The sequence below is a fragment of the Sus scrofa genome, chromosome X (assembly GCF_054392235.1).
Source record: "Sus scrofa isolate SSC_HxYL_T2T_F1_AM1 chromosome X, Sscrofa_HxYL_maternal_Yorkshire_Landrace_v2.0, whole genome shotgun sequence".
NCBI lineage: Eukaryota > Metazoa > Chordata > Mammalia > Artiodactyla > Suidae > Sus > Sus scrofa.
The window spans coordinates 25,606,761-25,629,420 of record NC_139401.1 but is presented as its reverse complement, the minus strand read 5'-3'; the positions used below and the strand labels follow the sequence as shown (position 1 = coordinate 25,629,420).

Genomic DNA, 22,660 nt, shown 5'->3' with positions numbered 1-22,660 from the left:
GGGAAAATTGCCACCTCTCAGCCCCTCGGCATAGCTTTTATACAAGTCCAGGAGCCCTGGCTCTGCTGCTATTTCACAGTGGTACTCCTCTGTTCCTGGCTTTCTGTCAATGTGTTCCTCTTGCTTCCTTTAGTTTTCTAGTTACAGGTACACTGTGTGAGGAAATGATTTGGTAATGCCAGTGAGACTTGCTAATTGCTGTGAGTGGAAGCAGAACGGAAGTCCTCTTGGAAGTAGTGGTACAGCACTGATCAGGACTTGGAAATGAGCCATCTGAAAGGAGGAGTTACCGAAGTAGGCAGTAAGATCTTGGGTCTTTAATCATCCTATGCCCTTGGTTGACTTGTAGCTCAGAGTGTATAATTTTCTGTAGTTCAGATCGATGTACTGTGGTTGTGTAGAGAAAACACAGGGGGAAAAATCAGTAGGAAAGAAAGAAGTGCAAAAAGGCAGTGCCTCCATGATGTGGTAGTTCCCTGAAAAGTAATTTCCTTGTCGTTTTATGGGCTATAAAATCTTTGAATACTTCATTCTCTCACAGATTGCTCTTTAGATTTAAGTGTGAGCTCATAACAATGAAATATTTAACAACAAAACGTCTTTTAATGGATCAGGTCGATGGTGGGTATGCAACACTGCATACTTAATTAGAGACTGGTAAAAGAGAGGGAGGGAAGACACTGTGGGCAGAGGGCAGAGTGTTTAGGAAATGTCTGTGTTTCTCATTCAAAGTCAGAGGATTAATTTTGGGGCTTCTCTAGGTTTAGAATACTGAATGTGAGTGGATGAGGAAGAATTACTCTATTGCATAGCCCTGGGATGGTGAGTGGGAGGTTGAGAGATTTTTATGGCATCTGTTGCTTGTTTTTTTAAATATTTGGGCTTTTTTTAATATTTCATGAAAACAAGCTCCAATAGCACAAAAAACAAATACAAAGTAACCTCTAATATGAAGACATTGATCTTGACATATTTTTATGACAGTGATTAACACTCTGTTTAGCATATGAGAAGTGTAGAAAAATAAATCAAGGAACTAAATAAAAATAATCAGTTAATTCTTACAGACTATATGAGTATAAGCTGTTGGATATGCTAACCACTTGAGTAAATGGTTTAATTTTTCAATTTGGGAGGAAATCTGAATGTTTTTCTCAAATGATTTTGTCCAAGCAATATGAATAATTGCCTCTACATTTCACTTCTCTTTGTGTGTGTGTGTTTTTTTTTTTTGTTTTTTTGTTTTTTTCTTGGCTAATAGCGAAGAAAACACTGATAATTCTCAGTTATTTGGGACAAATCTTTATAAACTGATAATTAAATGGCCCCATAATAATAATAATTTTAAGAACATAACTGAAATGCATATTATCTTCTTTGATAAGCAGAGGCCAAACCTTATTGAGTTATTGTCCCAAGCTCCCAATATGACATTTCTGCTACACGGTAGTTTCTCAAGAAGTACCTGATAATTGAAGTTGATTATGTTTCTTCTTTACTTAGAAAGCTCTTTTGTAGTTCCTGTCGTGGCGCAGTGGTTAACGAATCCGATTAGGAACCATGAGGTTGCGGGTTCGGTCCCTGCCCTTGCTCAGTGGGTTAACGATCTGGCGTTGCCCTGAGCTGTGGTGTAGGTTGCAGACGCGGCTCGGGTCCCGAGTTGCTGTGGCTCTGGCGTAGGCCAGTGGCTACAGCTCCAATTCGAACCCTAGCCCGGGAACCTCCATATGCCGCGTGAGCAGCCCAAAGAAATAGCAAAGACAAAAAAAAAAAGAAAAGAAAAAAGAAAGCTCTTTTAAGTTAATTATATAAATTCATAATCACTCTAGCCCCGAAAATTACAAGATGGTGAAATTTAAAGGAATTTGTGTAACAAACTGATTTGACACCAATCAGTCTATCCTTCCAATTGCTCATCCAGTTTATTGCCAAACACTCATCATAGTGGGGAACTCTCAACTTCCTGAAATGGGCAATTCCCTTTGGGGAGTCTTCATTTATTACCCTAGTAGCCATAAAATTTTGTCAAATAATTTAATCTTTCTGAATTGCTGTCTATTCTACTCGAAAAAGTAATGGAGTTAAAGCCCACCTCATGCGTTTATTGAAGCAATCACATCAAACAAAATTGCGTAAAGAAATTTCTTTGCAAATCAAAGTTCTTTAAAAATGAAAGTTTCATCATCAACAGCATCGTGTTTGGACAGCATTAATGTCTTTATCATCATAGCTCTTCTACTGCTGTTTAAAATACACTATCAGCTCTATGGTGAACCCTTCCTTCAACTTCCCAGGCATCATAACATATTTGTCTGATACGATGTTTTATTATTCCTTCAACTATAGTCCATGTTTCTTTGTTATAGAAATATACTAATTCATGTTTATTTCTCCCCAAATAGACCCTGAAGTCCTAAATATTTCCAGGGCTCAGGACAGGCCACCCCAAAGTATGCCTTCATGGTATATTAATTATTTTGAATTAAGTTACTTAAGAAATGGCCAATGTAAGAGGGACACTCTGCCCTCCTTTCTAGCTCCCCAAAAGCAGGAAATAAACCTCTCATGTGAAAGGTGCCCTCCCTGCATCTACAGGTAGAAGGACACCTTTATTGCCAGAAATTGGGAATTCAGGCAGAGAAGCCTCTATAAACATGCCTTCTTTCTTCTTTAATATACTACCCCACATGCAAATTCTCTTTAGCTTCTTCACTAAGTAGCCAAAGCCTAAGATTCTTTGTCCTGTCAATCTCTCAAAAATGTATTGTTTCTTTGTCAAAAAAAAATATATATATAAAAACTGCCTGCTTTGGCTATTTCTTAGGGCCCATTTCTTTTTTCTTTTTTTTTTTGTTTTGTCTTTTTAGGGCCGCCCCCACAGCATATGAAAGTTCCTAGGCTAGGGGTCAAATCAGAGTTACAGCTGCCAGCCTACGCCACAGCCACAGCAACACCCAGGTCTGAGACACGTCTGCCACCTGCCACAGCTCACAGCAGCGCTGGATCCCCAACCTACTGAGCAAAGCCAGGGATTGAACTCGCATCCTCATGGATACTAGTCAGATTTGTTTCCACTGCACCACAATGGGAACTCCTCTTAGGTCCATTTCTATGAGAACTTCATATGCACGAATTAATTTTTTTTTCTTTTGTTAATCTGTCTTGTGTCAATTTTATTATTAGTCCAACCACAAGAATTCAAAAGGGTTAGAAATCGAAATTGTGTCTTATTCATATTTGGAGTTCACGCTGTGGCACAGCAAGGTTAAAGATCCAGTGTTGCTACAGCTGTAGCATAGGTTGCAGCTGCGGCTCAGATTAAATCCTTGGCCTGGGAACTTCTATATGCCATGGGTGCGGCCAAAAAAAAAAAAAAATTGTGTTTTATTCATATTTGTATCTCCAGTATTTAAAATAGTGCCTATCACTCATTATGTATTTAATGGATGAGCAAATGGTTCAATTAATAAATGGTGTGAAAATCTTTCTCTTCATAGTTTGTACCCACTAACCTCAGTTCACCCTATAATTTTAGACAGTTTTGAATTTGAGGATTCTTAACAAGTTTATAGATTTTTTTTTTTCAAAATGCTGTATCAGAATTCTATTGACTACTTTTTGGTTTAAGTTTACAATAAAATTGACAGGTCATCCCCAAATAACCTCTGAGTAAAGCTGCTGTGTAACTGTCCTAGTGCCAACAGATTGTTCTTTGGGCTTATCAAGTCATCAGCCAAAAAATATTATTTACAAAAAGTACTTGGTGGAAACAGTAGCGAAAGAATGATTTCCCTGCTCTTTGAGAAATTAATAGGAAATTGAAGGGGAGCAGAATTTGCCACACCAAAATAGGACTCTTTGGAGTAAGGATTATTTTAAGCTGATTGTTTTTAAGAATCTGCAGACACAAGAGAAACTCTGAAAACCCAGTGAAATTTACCCTTTTGTTAGAGACATTTACATTTAAAAGGGAAATCCCCATTTGTCAGAGTGTCTCCCTCTTGGAACCAGGAAGAGAGGATGACTCGAAATCTCTAGAAACTATCAGTGAAGAAGGCAAGGACTTAAATCTGCCTAACAATTTTATTCTTGTTTACTGGGTTTTTCCTGAAAACCTCCCATAATTGGCTCCCCGTTCACAACACTTTCTTTTGTCTTCAGCTGGAGATGGTATTTAACATGGGAGCTTGGATCATTTCCTACAGTTACTTAGTTTTCCTTTGTCTGTCCTGTATATCCAGGAGGTATACATGTTTTTAAATTTGTTTTTCTCCTGTTAATCTGTCTATTACATGGAGTCTCAGATGAGAACCTAGAAGAGAAGAGGGAAAATTATTTCTCCTCTGCTACCAAGTGTAAGAGATATAAGATCCCTTAGTAAGTATGCATTTTCCTTTCTGGCAATGTACTGTCCTCTTGTGTCCATTTTCCCCCCTCTGTCAATGACTCCCTTCACCTGGATCTAATGGTGTGCAGACCAATTTGCCACATATACTTAAATCCCTGAAAGATCCATCATTTGACAATAGAAGGTAGAGTGGAGAGTACCAACTAAAAATTGGTACTTGCCATCTGCCTCTACAATGATTAAATCACTAGCCACTAAAGTCCCTGACCTTCGCACTCCCTGAAAGGAGTTCAGGGTGTGCTCTGGGAAAACTGGCAGGACAGGCTTTCAGATGGATGTTTTCAGGAAAAGATTTTATGGCACCAATTCTTGCATCTCCTCATATCTAGAAAAACTAAAATCATTCACAGTGATGTCTGCTCCTTGTGATGAGGAGCAACCTCCCACCAAAATGTGTGCTTGACTGCATGTATCCCCTTCACTAAAATCATACATATATTGACCTTCCCCCCTGCCTCTTTGGAGCAGTTTCTCAGAGCTATCCGAGATGCTGTCTCCTAGGCTATAGTCCTCATTTTGCCCCAAATAAAACTTAACTCACAACACTCCCATTATACTTTTTTTTTTAATTGACAAGAGAAACTGAGTAGATTGATTCTTGGAGTAGGCAGATTTTGAACCTATGCTTCAAAATTCTCTTTCCATTTTACTGTTTAGATATTCACAGACTATTGGCACAGAATAGTCCCACTTTCCTATATGTTGCTTCAATTAAATAAAAAACTAATTGTAATCAACTTCAAAATTTTATTAAGTGGGAAGGCAGGGAGAAAGGAAGTCAGTAAGAGAAGTGATAGTGAGTGTAAAAGAATTCCATCTCCATCTCTTGTGGGGTCATTTCCCTCTAGTCCTTCACAGTTTTTCATTTTCTTGGGAGAATTCAAATATTCCCCTTGGTCTGAGGCCTTATAACACTTTTCTCTTAGAAATGTAAATGCCCTATATCTATTAAACTGTGTACACTTGAGGCTGAAATGTGGGAATATTATCTGTATTATTATTGCAGATAGTAAGTGAAACAAGAGCTCATGGGATCATCATTTTAAACCATGTGCTATATCCTTCTAAACTCCTATAATAACAGCAACAACAATTCCATAATGGACTGCCCACATAGGCACTGTAGATAGCAAAAGTCTAGTTAGATGCCTATTTCTATTCTCCTATACATCCTGTAGTGACAAGAACACAATGTACTTCCTTGTTTAAATTTATAGCTTTATGATATGTGACCTTATTCCCAAATATATATATTTGGTTCTTTTTTTCATACTTTTCCATAAATGAAATCATACTTAGGAACTTTTTGGCTTTTTCAGCTCAGTAAAGTTATAGAGATCTAACCATATTAATTCATGCAACTGTAATTCAGACATTTTACTACTCTATTGTACTTACACAATCGAATGCAATTATATAAATGTAATACAAGATGTATTTCCATTTGATTAGCAATGTTTCATTGAGTTTGTGTTAGTAAAAATTCACTCAGGAACCAGATGGCGAACTCAAACTTAATACATTGGTAGAGTTTAATAAAGGGGCTATTTTTCAAAAGTGTGATAGGATTTCAGCAAACCAACAAAACATAATGCAACAGCGCACAGCCCTTTCCAACCCTGGAGATCTGAAGGGAGAGAAAGCTATTATATAAACCTAGATATGGAGAAAGTAGAGTGAGAGGATTGCCTGAGAAGAACTGTGGTCTTCATAGAGATAAAATGCAGCCAGTCCAGGATGACTTTCAGGGAGAGTGATTCAGGAACAACTATACCAACCTCACCCTCCTTCAAACCTGTGAGTGCCTGCTAGTGCCTCCCCTTGGGCTGGAAGTCAAGAAAGCCAATTGATGATGTCTGAACTGATCCCATCCAACTTCCAGAGTAAATGCTGCTGCTTTGCCATGAAATTTATTGTGTTTGTCTCCTGGAGCAAAAGGGTAAAAATTTATAGTTGTATACTTTGGCGTTGAATTGCTGTGTCATCATTATCTGCATTATCACAGTTGCTTGGTGATGCCATATGATTTTACAAAAAGTTTGTATGATTATCTACTCCAGTTAGCAGTGTATGATAATCCCTATTGTCATACATTCTTTTTTTAAATTTTTATTTATTTATTTTTTTGTCTTTTCGTCTCTTTAGGGCCGCACCCCCAGCATATGGAGGTTCCCCGGCTAGGGGTCTAATTGGAGCTGTAGCCGGCCTACACCACAGCCACAGCAATGCCAGATCTGAGCCGCGTCTGCGACCTACACCACAGCTCACGGCAACGCCGGATCCTTAACCCACTGAGCAAGGCCAGGGATTGAACCCATGTCCTCATGGATGCTAGTTGGGTTCGTTAACCACTGAGCCATGACAGGAACTCCCAGTCATACGTTGTTAATGTCACTTGATTTCTCAGACTTTCCTTTATTCTTAATAAATTTGAGCACCTTTTTTTTTCTTGATATCTGTCAGATTTTCTTTTTCTAGAAAGTGTTGTTCATGGGGGTTTGGAGGACCTGTTTTGCTTTTTTTTTTTCCTTATTGATTGTATAACCATCTTTATAGAAATGATGATATATGATAGATAAATAGATATTTCTTTATCAGTTATACAAATTGGAAATGACTTGTCCAAGTATGTACCCTGAATTTTCATTCTTTCTTCCATGTCTCTTATTAATTAAATGCTCTTAATTTTCAGAGAACATTTTTTCCTCATGGCTATAGATTTTTTAGTCCTGTTTAAGAAATTCTTCCCTACCCAGGGTTCATAACAATAGTTATTTATACTATCTTCTAAAAGTTTTAATTTTTCATTTTTATAATTATCTAATCCAACTCATTTTTATGGTATGCAAGGGTAGGAATCTAATTTGTATTTCCATGTAGATTACAAATTGGTTTAGTGCTTTATTGAATAACCCACTGCTCCTCAATTTCTACGATTTCCAGTCTTTGAAGCAGGTTTTATATTACAGTATCAAATCTTTTCCTTAGTTAATGTTGCTTTTAGGAGATCCCACTGTGGAGTAGGTTAAGGATCCAGCGATGCTGCAGGTGCAGCATAGGTTGCAGCTGTGGCTCAGATTCAGTCCCTTCTCTGGGAACTTCCATATGTGCCATGAGTGTGACAGAAAACACACACACACACACTGTTTTTAATATCCCAGTATCTGGTTCAACAAAATGTCTGTTCTGTTCTTCTTCATTGTCTTTGGCTCTTACATAAACATGTTAGAATCACTTTGTATATTACCATGAGAATTACTATTAGGATTTTGATTAAGATAATTGAGATCTAAAGATAATTTAGGTGTGTATTTAGATCTTTATACTGAATGGCTTTAACATTCTCATATCTATGCTGAATATTTTTTAATATCCATTATTTTTATTTGATTCGTGGGTAGTTTGAAAGTTGTTGGTGTTTTGTTTTGTTTTGTTTTTTGCTGCACCCATGGCATATGGACGTTCCCAGGTCAGGGCCTGTATCCAAGCTGCAAATGAGACTTATGATGCAGCTGCAGCAACTCTGTATCCTTACTCCACTGTGCTGGGCTGAGGGTCGAACTCACACTACCACAGAGACAATGCCAGATCTTTAACCTGCTGTGCCACAGCAGGAACTCCTGAAAGTTTTTTTTTTTTTTTTTAAATTTCCAAGGATATGGATATTTAGAATTATTTTTATTTTTATTAATTTAAAATGTAAGTGCATTGTGGCCAAAGAATATGATTTTTATTATTGCATTCTCTAGAACTTTGGTGAGACTTGCTTTACATATAACACATGATCAGTTTCCTTAACTACTCCATATGTTCTTGAAGAGAAATGAGAATAAAATTTTTGGTATAGTATCCCATATATGTCACTTAGATGAAGCTTGTTAATATCTTTTATTTCTACTGATTTTTATATCCTTGATGTATTTATTATTGAGAGAAATGTGTTGAAATCTTCTACTATACTGATATATTTGTATATTTCTCCTCTTCATGTCTAAATTTCTGGTGTGGTTGTTCTGATACCATACAAGTCTAGAATTTACATGTCTTCTTGGCGAATTGAGACTTTTATCATTATGACAAGATTCTCTTTATTTCAAGTAATATATAAATTTTTGTGTTCAAGTCTATTTTGTTTGTTACTACTTTACCTATACCAGCTTTTCTCTTTTTTTTTGTCATTTGCCTGGTATCTATGATTTCACCCTTTTATTTTCAAACCTTCTGTATCTTAATGTTTTAGGATTTTTTTTTTTGGTTTGTTTCTAAATTGAGGTACAATTGACATATAACATTATATTAGTTTCAGATGTACAACATAATGATTAGATATTTGTATATATTGGGAAATGATCACCGCAATAAGTGTAGTTAACATCTACCATCATACATAGTTACAGAATTATGTATCCTAATGTTTTGAGGGTCTCCTTTATATATACAACATATTGCGAGATATAGTAAATTCAGGGCTGAATTTCTTTTAATTTGATACATTTGCCCATATGTATTTATTATGAGTATTTTCTCAATTTAACTTATTTTGACTCAATTACTGTGTTTTCTGTATATTCTGCTTTGGTCATTCTTTTTTATTCTTTTCCTTTTGTCTTGTTTTTGATTGATTAAGGTTCTTTTTATTTTTTTATTCTACCATTCAATCATTCTCTTCTAAGGGGATACAATTTACCCTCTGTATATAAGCCTTTAGTGTTCACCATAGATATCTGAAGCACTAAAGTAAAGGTAGGTAATTTACTTGTTGTTGTGTTGCCTTCCTCTTCTGTGTGACAGGGTTATTTCCCATTTAACATCAAAGTGAGGAGGTAGCCCTCTTTTTAGACTCTGGCATGGGCAGACCATAGCTTTTCCTTGTCTTCTAGTCCTGATCAGGCAAGAGAAAAGAAAGCTCAGACTCACCATGCTTCTGCAGTTACCCACACTTCAGAAACTTAGGTCAACATTCATCTTCCAGTTTTGCCATTTTCACTTTGTTTTGAAATTGGAGTGGTTTTTCTTGCTAACTCAGGGATACATTCAATTATCTTCATATATCTTCATATCTTCATAAATCTTCATTCAATTTTTTTTTTCTGTTCAGACTCGTTCAGGGTATCTAACCCATCATATCACCAGGACCTAAAACCCCTCAGAAGAATTTTTTAAATCCCTGTGTTTGTGAGAATGGGCACAGATATATTTACAATTTCAAATATCATCCCTTCAATGGATCTCTATTTTATTTTGACTTTAAAATATTAACATTCACAAATTAAAATTCCTCAAATGCGCTATTACAAAATATTTGCTTTAAGCTTGTCCATAACTGAGAGAGGTAACACATTTCTGAATCCTTCAGGAAATAGAACAAGAGTTCAATTCTTCTCTGACTATGAATGCCCTTTCTGATTCCAGGGAGAGTCAGAAAAATGAAAGGCATATTTATGAAAGTGAGAATTCAGAAAGTGAAAGTTGACAATCTAAGAAGTAACAGCACCACAGGAACTGCTGGAATTACCACAAAGTAGCTTTCCTTTACAAAACTGAAAATCAACCATGTGGACTGGGGAGATTATAATAGTGTCTTTTGGACTGCCATTTGCTCTGAATTTTGGAAGTTTTTGTAGATCTGCTCAGTCTTTTGTGATTAAGTTCACCTCATTGCTAATCCCCTTCTACTACTAAATAGGTAATAAGGATTTAGTATAAACTTCATAATAGAATGATAGGAGGATACATTTTGTTCTAGTTAGGATTAAATGACACGAAAGTATCCCATCACTAGCTCCTCTTAATTAGAATGCCTACTTCACCCTACAGGATTTTAAGTTTAATACCTTACATTCTTGGAGAAATTGATTCTGTGTTGCTGAAAGAATTTTTGGAGGTAAGGTCTGCTGAAGTCCTGGAAATCAATCCTAATGGACAGATAGTTGGTCCTGAAATCGAGCTGATTCATGATAAATGAAACTGGTTGGCAACAAAAAGAAGGTACCAGAGATTTCTGTGCTGCATAAAAACTACTAATTAACTCAGCCTTCATATAAAATTTATTTTGACAAAAGAGTGTTCTTTGCAGATATTCTGGCACTTTCTGATGAGAGAATATCGCAGTTGCAAAAGCACGTATATATTCTCACACACTTCTAAGCTTCCTTTCCTGTCAAAGGTAGACAGACATTTAAGTGAAGGCTAATTTCCCTGAGAATAGATTAGCTCCATTATAATGTAAAGTGAAAAACTCAAATTGGGGCCTTCTTGTTTAATGTAGGGCACACGAGGATGTGCAGAAGACTTCTCAAGTTTCTCACAAAAATATCATAAAGAATTTAAAAATAAAATATCTTAAAATTTTTATTACCTGTATACATAAAGAACTTTTGTTGTAACTAAAGGGTTAAGTGCACCCCAAAAAAAACATGTTTAATGAAAATGGACTGTTAGCTTTACTGCATATAGACATGCCATATAAGTTGCTAAATTTGCTAAAAATAACTCATTAAAAAATACCTAGATCCATATTACTAAGCCAGTATAATCAGTAACACACAAGCTAGGACTGTGACCTCATTTTTCTCTATATTTCACCTTCTCCATCTGTATGACTGAAATGTGTTTAAACATTTCTGTGATCTTTCTATCTTGACTATTCCTTGAATCTGTGAATTCAGGTTCTTTTTCACATGCTGTCAAGGTAATAAGTGATCGCTCTCTTACGTAACTTAGATGAATACGTAACCTTTTATTGCATATAATTCAGCAACACCCAAACAAACCTTGGCCTTCCCAAGAGAGAACCAGACTCAGTGTCATAAATCTTTGATGAATTAAGTACTTAGGCAAAAGTGATAAATCACCAAGAAAACGGCTCATATCACAAATTTTCCTTTGTTGTTATTCACTTTTGCTTTTCCTGGAGCCACGAATTATTCAATCTAAACCTTTTGCAGTCATATTTCCATATCACACAGTAAGCCTTTAATGCTTGTGAGATGAATATGGAAATGTAATTAAACCCCATTTTTACGCATTTCAAGGTCTGATGCAAAGAAAAAGGGGAAAATCAATGGAGAAGCTATTTTTAAAAAGATGAAAATTGGTAAAGAAAGATTCCCTTTTCAATCTATGAGGATGTTGTAAGAAAAAACAAATGAAAATGAAAGGTACAGGAGTATTTTTTCATGGATGACTCATTCATTCAAAAACAAGTTTGGTGTTCTGGCATTTGTCTTTGCTCTTGTATATGCCGTGTGTGTTTATGTGTATCTAGATCTGGATAAATATTTTGCAGATGTATAGCTGTAATAAGTACCTCTGTTAATGTAACAGTGGTTCAGTGTGTTTACATGTATTAGCATTTAAAACTATGTTACTCTTTTCTGATTCAACATGCTCCATTACCTACATTTTGGTTTTTATTGAGATAAAATTGGTATACAACATTATATAAATTCCAACACCTATATTTTTAATACTTTGAATTAGCTGATTTTCCTTTTTCTTCCAGATTGAAAAGGTCTCAGCCAGAAGGGAAATCTATTTGTCAAACTCCAGGTCCTCCTCTTTGAATCCTGTGTCCATCTTCTTAGATAATCACATTCTGCTGTCTTCATAATCACACTTAATTCATCTTCTTTTCTGTTTTGTATCACTTTTGTTTATGTTTTTCTGTTCAGTAATTGGTGCCATTTTTAAAGGTAGAAATTAAGTTTTATTATTCTTTGCATTGCTGGAGGAGGGGCTGAGGTAGGCTACATTGAGACAAGAAGAAATCAAGCATTGTCTTCCCTTTTCTAAGCAGTTACTTCATGAATTGGAACTTTGACTTGGTGATGTTATACTGTTAAGATCTGCATTGCCTTCAACCATATATATGACTACTTCAGAAGTGGTGTCTGATTATGAAAATTATTTTCTGATTACATGATACCAATGGTAGACTATCATTTACACAGATGGGACAAATGAAGCCCACATTTACATTTTTGAGAACTGAGGAGAACATCAGTGAGAACAGTCTCATGTTGTGCACATGGATTTTGCCCTAGACCTCTGCCAAGCTAAGCAACTTATACCTTTTGCTCTAAAAAGATGTTTAGAAAAATAAACATATGTTTTTTCCAAACTAAATATGTTGAAAATGAAAAATAATCCATTTACCTATCTGTGTACTCTACATAATTAGTAGTTTGGCAAGAGAGGGAAATTTGGGAAGAATGGAATCTTTTTCTCATTTTGGTAAAAATTCCCACAGTGGCATCTTGTTCTTTCTGATTCTGGCTGGCCCCTGAAAGGGTAAAGTCCAGAAAAGGTACGAGTATTCCACTAACATGATCTATGGGGGGAAAAAGGCTTTATGAAGGTCATAAATCTCACAGCCTCTGAGAAAGAGTCCAGAGCAGGCATGTGATGCTATCCAACTGACATATATAAATGATGCATTTTCCGCTAGAGCCACAGCTCATCTCCATAATCCACACAACTGCTGAGAAGACAAAGTGAGAAATTCAGTCTATCCACTGCCCTGGCTAAAACAAAATAAGCTGCAGTTAATCATTTATTGACCTCCCCAAATAATAAGCCCAGAAAGTAAATACCAACAGTAGACTGCAATGATCCAGGGAATTTTGCGGGAAATCTTGAATTTATAAATAACACCATGAACAGCTACCGATACTGGCATCTGTGTGAAAGCATCAGTACTGTACACTCCTTTTATTTCACTAGAATTTCATCCTCCAGAATGAAGGAATGAAGATTCACCTTACATGTGAAGCCCTTACAGCAGTAAAATAAGTTTTGTTTAAACCTTTAGAAGCCAGATTTTCTTGATAGAATCCCCCAAACTTCCACCTTGGTTAAATTTTATAGTTAGAGAAGAAAGTATTTTTTTGTAGAATTTCAGTTAATTTGCTTAGTCTGTCAAGTTGACAGTTTAGATGTTATACAGGTAACTGGTGATAGGAGATGATTTGGGGCCTGTGGAAATAGAGATGAGTGTGTTAATATATGGACAAGCCCTCCATCATGTTTAACTTCCACGTAGGGTCCCTGAGACAGTGAACGCTTAGGAAGCCAGTGGGTACTTGTCGATGGCACCTCTCTGCTTTTCTTCTTACAGAGTAAGTACAGTGTTTTGTCTGTCTACTTTTCCCCACAACCCTGATCCTCACTGTCCCTCCTGTCATGCTGCTATGCAAATCTAACTGTCCTCTTATTCTGCACTTTTGAGGAAATAAATGAAGGCTGAGGATGTAAACGAAGAAAAATTTCTGATCTCCTTTTAGGCACTCATTAAAGTATATTCAAATGGACAAAACTGTACAAATGACTTTCTGATTTACCAGCCCCCATAACTTTTAATTAACCTTTCCATATTTTAAAACAATTTGTTGTTCAGAGATCACAGATATTTATGGCTTTCATCCTCTGGTCCATATTTACCACAGGAAATACATATTTGATATAATGGAAAATGTGTAATATATACATACATATAGAAACACACACGTACATGAGAGCAAATCCCAATATCTTAGACTCTTACAGTGGAAAATAAAGGCTCACATGCTGGCCAGCTCAGGTCAATGTTTTATGCTTTGCACATAACATTCATCCTCCTTATATGCAAGAATGGACTATTAGGTTTCTTCACATTATATGACTTTGCCTGAAGATGAATAAAACTTGCAAAGATATGTACAAAATTCACATCTGATATTACCTGAAATCGTGTATATAGAAAAATATTTTACACAACTAGGAAAAAATGGGCACATATTCAAGTTACCCTAGGTATGATACATTTACAAGCAAAATCAGTGAGGGCACCCGATACAATAAGTCATCTGCTGTGTATCATTAAAGACATTCCCTTTTCCTTTAGAACTTTTAAAATATGTTTTCGAACTGGCACTTCTGTTAGATCTTATTTTTTCTGTAGGTTTTAAACCCCCTCAGGGCAAGGAAGAAGACTTAAAATCTGCTTTTGCCTCCCACAGGACTATATATGCTGCTGTCACTTAATGCTTGTGGACTGATATCTTGTTTGAAAAGCATTGGTATAGACCTAATCCATTCTTTCCTTGTCATATCCTGACAGCAGTGGAATCAAGCTTTCACTTATTAGTACTATTGTGCTTCCTCACTCCTGCTGGCTCTGCAGAGGCACGAAGATGTTCCCCCATCCTGCCATGCTGAACACTCCCACACATTTTCACCTCTACTGCAAGCCACCTGCCAGGGTCATAGCCAGCATTCTGTGTGCCCCCCAAACCTCTCTTGCTCAGACAGGCCCTACTGCCCAATCAACAAACCTTGGACCATTGGCATTGCCAGCAGAATTACTGGGTAGAAAGGTAGAATTCTGACCCCAAAAGTCATGGCTACATTTAAAAAAAATTATACAATGATGCTTTGACTAAAACATAATTCCACTATATATAAAATAACAAGGACCTACTATAGCACAGGGAATGATACTAAATATCTTATAATAATCTATAATGGAAAAGAATCTGAAAAAAGACTGAAAAGAAACCACTAAAATTCAGTCAAAAAATAAAACTTTTCAGGCTAATTGAGGTGGCCCATGTACTCAAGAACCTGCAGGTTACATTGTACTTTTTATGAAAATAAGAGTATGTGATCATTTTAAATAGAGGTTTAAATTTTAATGTATTTATCTGTGGTTTTATATTATAAAACATTTCAAACATACCAATAACACAAGAGAAAAATATAATGGAAGTCTGCGTGCCCACCACTGTAAGCTAAACAAATGATGCCATCTTGGAACTCCAGGCAGGTTTTGTAAGGGTTTACACTTCCAAAAGTAATGTATAACATTTTCCCCTTCATTTTTGTTAGTTTCAGGATACATAAGTACACATACATGTAGACTGTATACAAATCATCTCTATGACTATTTGCCAATTTGGTGAAGAAAGTAAGAATCTTAAGTCTTTCTTTGATGACTCCTGAAACTTGGGCAACTTTTATGATGCTCTCTGATTTTTATATTCTTATGTTTTTATTTTTGTTTGTTTAATGGAGTATTCCCATGTGTCTGCTGGAATCCTCATAATTTTCTAATTAATTTTTAAAGTTTTGATGCATTGTATACTGGTCTATATGCATTTCTTCAAGAGTAATGATCTTAAAAATATTTATTCCAAAAAAAAAAAGAAAGGAGTTCCCTTTGGGGCTCAGAAGAAATGAATCTGACTGGCATCCATAAATATGCAGGTTCGATCCCTGGCCTTGCTCAGTGGGTTAAGGATCCAGCGTTGCCATGAGCTGCGATGTAGGTTGCAGACATGGCTCGGATCTGGCATGGCTGTGGCGTAGGCCAGCAGATGTAGCTCTGATTCAACCCCTAGCCTGGGAACTTCCATGTGCCACAGGTGTGGCCCTAAAAAAACGACCAAAAAAGACAAAAAAAAATATTCAATAGTATTTTCTTTCATGACTGGTTATAACTTACTTTTTAAACCATATACTCAGTTTTTTATGTATGCCTGGATGTCTCTTTGTGTTGTCTAAACTCTGTTATGGAATTAGTGCCAAACTCTTTTAAATATTGTTGCTCTCCAAGAATTATAATAATTGATATTGAAAAATCCACTGCATTTTATTCTTTTTCAAAAACTTAAATTTTTTGTGTTTATTTTTTGGATGGATTTTAGAATAATGTTATCAATAACTAAAACAAAATTATTACATTTATATTGATACTGCATTAAGGCTATATAGTCATCTAGGAATAATTTTAATCCTTACATTATCCAAACTCTAGGTACCACATGTAAGTGGAATCATACAATATTTTCCCTATTGTCACTAGCTTACTTCAACTAAAATGTCTGCAAGATTTACTTAGCAACTGTCAGATTTCTTCCTTTTTAAAGCTGAATAATATTCCATTGTATGTATATACTGCATTTTGTTTATTCATCCATCTAGGAACACTTGGATGGTAGAATTTCTCCTTTTTGCTATAGTGAATAATGCTGTTGTAAACTTGGATGTGAAAATATCTGAGTTTCTTCCTTCAATACATTTACTAAATACTCAGAATTGAAACTGTAGTTAATTATTAGTCAAATCCATTTCACCTGCCTTCACTAATCAAGGTTATTTTAAGACTTAAATGTTCTCCTAGTAGCTGGCACTTTGCCTAAACAGTAAGACATTTGACTGAGTTGTTTTCCAGGAACTTGGAGTCAGCTGTGTCTTGTTTGAGCTGAGCTGGTTAAGACCAAATAGGACCACCACCCCTCTAACTAGGCATGCACGAGTTTCCCCTGGGTGACCTTTCGAGGTCAGAGGGTTGAAAACTCCACCCTCAGGGTGTGCTCAGCACCTCCATTTTGGACCTTGCCAAGGCCTGTAGGCTGGTTACACCTGCACAGAATGACTATTAGTGCACCTTTTCCTAATCACCACTCTTCCTGCTCCCCATACTCCCCACACCTCAGACCACTCTGCTTCTTTACTGGTTATCCCATCAATGCCCCAGCCTCTGCTCCTGTGGTGGGGGTGGAGTGCATCTGTGACGTGTTTTCCGGTTTCTTCACCTGGCCGCTTTGCCAGTAAACCCTCTCTTTGCTGCAAACCTCGACATTTCAGCACTTCGGCTTGCTGCAAGTCAGGAAGAAGAAACCTGGGTAGGTAACAGAATTGCTGAATCATATGGTAATTGTCTGTTTGATTTTTTGAGGAATCACCGTGCTGTTTTCCACAGCAGATGCACAGTTTTCCCAACAGCGTTGCATAAGTATTGTGTTTTCTCTATATCGTCCCTGATATTTGTCATTTTCTGCTTTTGGTAATAACTGCCCTAATATGTGGGAAGCGGTATTTTATTGGGGTTTTGATTTGAATTTTCCTAATAATTAGTGATGTTGAGCGTCTTTTCATGTTTTTATTAGTGTTTGTAAGTTTTTTGGGGAGAAATGTCTGTTGGAGCCCTTCGTTCATTTTTCAGTTGGGTTTGCTTTTTGTTGAATTACAAGAGTTCTTTAAATATTCTGGATATTAATCTTTATGAGATATATGATTTGCAGATTTTTTTTCCCATTCCATGCATTGCCTTTTCATTCTGTTGACAATGTTTTGTTTTGTTTTGTTTTTTGGCCATACCTGCAGCACTTGGAAGTTCTCAGGCCAGGGATCAAACCTGCACCACAGCTGCAGCAATGCCAGAGCCTTAACCTGCTGCACCATAAGGGAACTTCTGACGTACATTTTAAAAAAAATATTAAGTCCTATTTACCTATGTTCTTATTTATACTTGTGCAATATCCAAGAAATCATTGTCAACTTCAGTGTCATGAAGCATTTTCCCCTATGCTCTTCTAAGAGTTTTATTTTTTAGTTCTTATATTTAGGTCTTTGATCCATTTTGATTTAGTTTTTTTTGTATATGAAGTAAGTTAAGAGCTGAACCTCATTTTTTTGCAGATATATATATATAGTTTTTCCAACACTATCTGTTGGAAAGATTGACCTTCCCCCATTGAATGGTTTTGGCGTCTTTGTCAAAATTATTTCACTGTGTATGTGAGAGTTTACTTCTGGGCTCTTTATTTTCTTGATTTATATGTCTGTCTTTATGGTAGTACCATACTATTTTGATTACTATTGTTTTGTAATAAGTTTTGAAATCAGGAAGTGTGAAACTACCAACTTTGTCCTTTTTCAAGACTGGTTTCCTTATTTGTAGTCCCATAACATGCATTTTAGGATGGGTTTTCCTATTCCTACAAGAAAAATAAAAGTAATAGGGACTTTGATAAGAATTATATTAAATCTATAGATTGCTTTCAATAATATTGACATCTTAATGTTACTAAAGTCTTCCAATCCATGGATACAAAATGCCTTTACATCTGTTTGTCTTCTTTACTATCTTTCAGCAGTGTTTTATAGTGTACCCTGTACAAGTCTTTTACCTCAAGTTTTTTTCTAATTTTTTTTTTAATTTTTGGTGCTATTAAAAATAGAATTATTTTCTTAATTTCCTTTTTGGATTTTTTATTGTTAGTGTATAGTGTATTGAAATGAAACTGAATTTTGTATGTTGATTTTTTTAACTTGAATGAATTTACTCTAACAGCGGTGTGTGTGTGTGTGTAATCTTTAGGGTTTGTAGAAATATAAGATGACATATAAGATCATGTCATCTGCAGAGCACTTTACTTCTTCCTTCCCAATTTGGATGACTTTTATTTCTTTTACTTACCTAATTGCTCTGGCTTTAACTCTCAATATGCTGTTGTATAGTTGGCAAAAGCAAGCATCATTGTGCAGTTCCTGATTTTAGAGGGAAAGCATTTGTCCTTCACCATTGAGTAAGATGTTATTTGTGGGTTTTTCATGTGTGCCCTTTATTATGTTGAACCTTTTCTCTTTTATTCCTAGTTGTTGAGTGTTTCTGTTGTGAAAGGATATTAAAATTTAGTCAAATGCCTTTTTTTGTATCAATGGAGATGATCATTTTTTTCCCTTAATTCTGTGAATGCGATGGATTATATTGACTGCTTTTCATATGTTGAACTGTCCTTAAAATTCCAGGAATAAATCCCGCTTGGTCATAGTGTTTAATTTTTTTAATGTGCTCTTGAATTTTCTTGCTAGTTTCCTGTGGGTGATTTTTGCATCAGTATTTATAAGTGATGTTGGTCTCTAGTTTTATTTTCTTGTAGTATCTTTATCTGACTGTGGAATCAGGATAGTGCTGATCTTAAATAGGTTTTTAAATGGAATTTATTTTGTCTAATCTATTTATAAATTATTTAGACTTAACTAATTATATATTCTGTTACATCATTTTCTTATATCTAGGTATATATTTTAATGTACCATTTTAATAAATTCTCTAGGAATAGTTTTTCACTAAGTTCTCTTGGGCCACTTCTTAGATTACCTTATTTTCTTTTTTTCATTTACATTATTAAAGTGGCCCAAATTTTTAACAATACTAAGTAATAGTAGAATTGGGGGAGCATTCTTTTATTGGAGAAACTGATTTTAATGGATATTTTTCTTGTGTGTTGTCACTGATGTGATTTCTAATACTTAGTTTGAAGATACTCTTCATCATGATTAGTTAGTATCTTTCTTCTATGATGAGATTATCAAGAATCTTCCTTTGTCTTTTCCTTTCTTCTTAGGAGCCATGTTTAGATTTGAATTTTTTTATGATTCTTTTTATAATTTCCTTTAAACTACTGATGCAATTGATTATATTATCAGAATACCTATGCTCCTGAAATTCCAGCTTGATATGTTCTTCTGCTAATATAATATTGATTTAGGCTGAATTACTTTATGTGCTCCAAATTCTGTTTTATGTTATTTTTTTCCTTTTAATATATTTATTTTCTTTTTTAGCTTATTGGTCTATTTTGCTTTATTTTTATTCTCAAATAATTTGGAAGTTACATCATTTATTTTTGTTTATATTATACTTTTAATTTCAGAAAATGTATTAACTGAGAAATCACAATGAAAAATAAAATAGTCAGTATCCTTGTATTTCATCTTCTCCTGTGAACCATAATGCACTCTGGGATTTGCTTTTTGTTTGTTTGCTTGAGTTTATTGTAGTTAAATGTTTTAATTTAGAATGGATAAGCAATGAGGTCCTACTGTGTAGCACAGGGAACTATATCCAGTCTCTTGGGATAGACCGTTATGGAAGATAATATAAAAAAGGGAATGTGTGTGTGTGTGTATATGTATATATATATATATATATATATGACTGGATCATTTTGCTGTATAGCAGAAATTGGCACAACATTGTAAATCAACTATAATTTTAAAAATCAAGACAAATTTAAATGTTTTGTAACTTCTTTTTAGGAATTTTAATATCAAATTTTGTTTTTACAGTAAGTAAAATAGTAATTTGGATTTCATTATTTGCTGATTAATTCAGGATTCCTCATTGGTACCTGTTTATTTCAATAATTCAGTTAGCTGAGTTTCAAATTCACAAAGTTTCTAAGAAATGTTTTGGTTGTTATATCTTCTGAATCCTTCCATATTTGAGAACTATTTTTAATATTACATATGAATGGAAAGTTGCATAAGTATAGGGTTCTTGAGCCAGGACATTTTCCCTTCTAATTTATTTAGAATTTGATCCATTTACTCCACTGTCTTTGCAGTACACTCTGTGAGTTGCCCCCCCTAGTATCCACTACTCTCTCTTTCTTTCCCAACCCTGATAGTGATTATTAACCTCACTCTTCCTTTCTCTTTCCCCATAGCCAAATGGCTGAGGAGATGTTGAGCCTATACTGAGCTCTATATTTATCTATGGTGACCTTAGTGCTATTACCAGGGATTGGTTTAGAATTCAGCATGTGAATCAATTTTAACTAAAATTCATAAATGGAATTTACAGGAGACTGGCTCCTAAGACAAAATGCCAATAAGAGATAGTCTTTTATCTGAATATCATCATGTCTGTATATCCTTGGAAATGCATCCATTTTGCATCTAAACCAATAATCAAGCCAACATTGACCATGGCAAATGTGAGTTTTCATTGAGATGGGTGAATCCATGAATATGCCATGTTATCTATGAATTCCCATCAGTTTATATATATATATTATTTATGTATATAACTTAAGTCATGATTCCTATAATTTACAGACAAAAATTATTCAAGCTAATACAGTCTTATTTGTCTTTAATGATACAGCGAGAATTCAAGGGTGAGCTTGATATATTTCCCATTGCTTTTCTGAAAGTATGTTTTTATAATTTATTCCTTATCTTTCATTTGTAAACATTTTTACAAATTACATTTTTGTTTTGATCTCTGTTAATTATTCCTGAACATGAAACATGCTGATTGCCTTAAACTACAGATTCAGGTCTCCCTTTATTTCAGCATATCTGTCCTCTACTGTATTAGAATTTATTTTTGTTCTTATCTTCAGTATTGTAGGAATGTTACATATTGCTCTGCCTTTTCCTATTGTTCATATTTGCCAGATTTTATCACCTTTAGATCTGTCTTTTATATTTTGTGATTTTTTTTCTTAAGCCTATTTTTCATGTTCTTTATCCTAATCACTTTCAATGAATCCTTATATTAGTTATTATGCCCATTGTATGAGATAGGTGCTTATATGAGAACCATTTATGGAAAATTAAATTAAAGAATTCATAGACCAAATAATTTTCCTAAAGGTTATATATTTTATTAGACACAATCAAGATTCAGAAACAGGTCTGAATCTTAATCTAAAATCTTAACTACTTGGAGTATGAAAAAGCAGTTTAGTGTAAGAGAGTAGATTGTAAAGTCATACCACTTGAATCAAATCATAATCTTAATTTAAAAGGTATTTTATGATACATGTTGTAATTCATCCCCAAATAAAATATTATATAATGCTTCCCATTAGCAAACATTTACCAAAAGCTAAGTTGGTAAATAACGATGTTTTCTTGAATCTCTGCTTCAAACAGTGGGAGACTATTGAGTTATACTGACCAGCCTAGGTCACTGTCTTCATTCCTCTCCAACGTCTTTAACTAGTTTTCTCATTTTTAGCCTTAGTCCTCTTTAATCTCCACCTCTAACCTGGTCACTATTATCATTTGGTGAAAACTGCAAGTACTTTGGAGTCAAATGTCCCTAGGTTCACATCTTGACTCAAATGCTTTGTATAAATCATCTTGAACAAGTCATTTCACCTCAACCCTCAATTCTCTTATCTGTGTAGCAGATGCTCTGCTACATATACCCTGACTGATAGTCCTTGTGCATACCCTACAGTTTCTTATTACAAATGCCCCTAATGCTCAGCCTCTCTCACAAGACTTTATTGGATGAGAAGAGCATGCTTGACTTATGTGTGGAACAAGCCAGAAGGGGTGGGTTATTGATGTCCCTAGAAGCAGCCCTGAAGAAACAATATAAGTTGAAGGTTAAGACCTAAATTCCTTATTCTTTGGGTGGAGTAGCCATGAGGCATGTTCACAGTGAGATTGAATTTCGCTTCCCTATAATGATGACCTGCTTTTTAACAGAGTTTTTAGTGGCATCCTTCCCTTAGCTATGTGACTTCTCCACTTGGTTATTTATTGGGTGAGATCACCTCTCAAATAAAGTATTTACACTTGAATCCTTATTTCAAGCTCAAATCCTGGAGGAATACAGAGTAAGAATTATAATACTAATGATTACAACATAATTAATTGAGCATTTAAAAGTACATGAGAAAT

At 35.1% G+C, this 22,660-nt stretch overlaps 2 protein-coding genes across 11 annotated transcripts in view; one reads left to right on the top strand and one right to left on the bottom strand.

Annotated features, from left to right (window-relative positions):
- Nucleotides 1-22,660, top strand: part of LOC110257722 (uncharacterized) — a 476,707-nt gene that overhangs the window by 237,838 nt on the left and 216,209 nt on the right. The window lies entirely within an intron of this gene.
- LOC100737023 (melanoma-associated antigen B18-like) overlaps nt 1-22,660 on the bottom strand; it is a 135,195-nt gene that overhangs the window by 104,325 nt on the left and 8,210 nt on the right. Inside the window, exon 2 of one of the 2 annotated variants that reach the window (XM_085008768.1) lies at nt 1,466-1,721. The exons of the other annotated variant lie outside the window; for it this stretch is intronic. The gene's annotated coding sequence lies outside the window, so the exon portion shown is untranslated. The remainder of the gene's footprint in view (nt 1-1,465; nt 1,722-22,660) is intronic. 2 annotated transcript variants of the gene reach the window in all.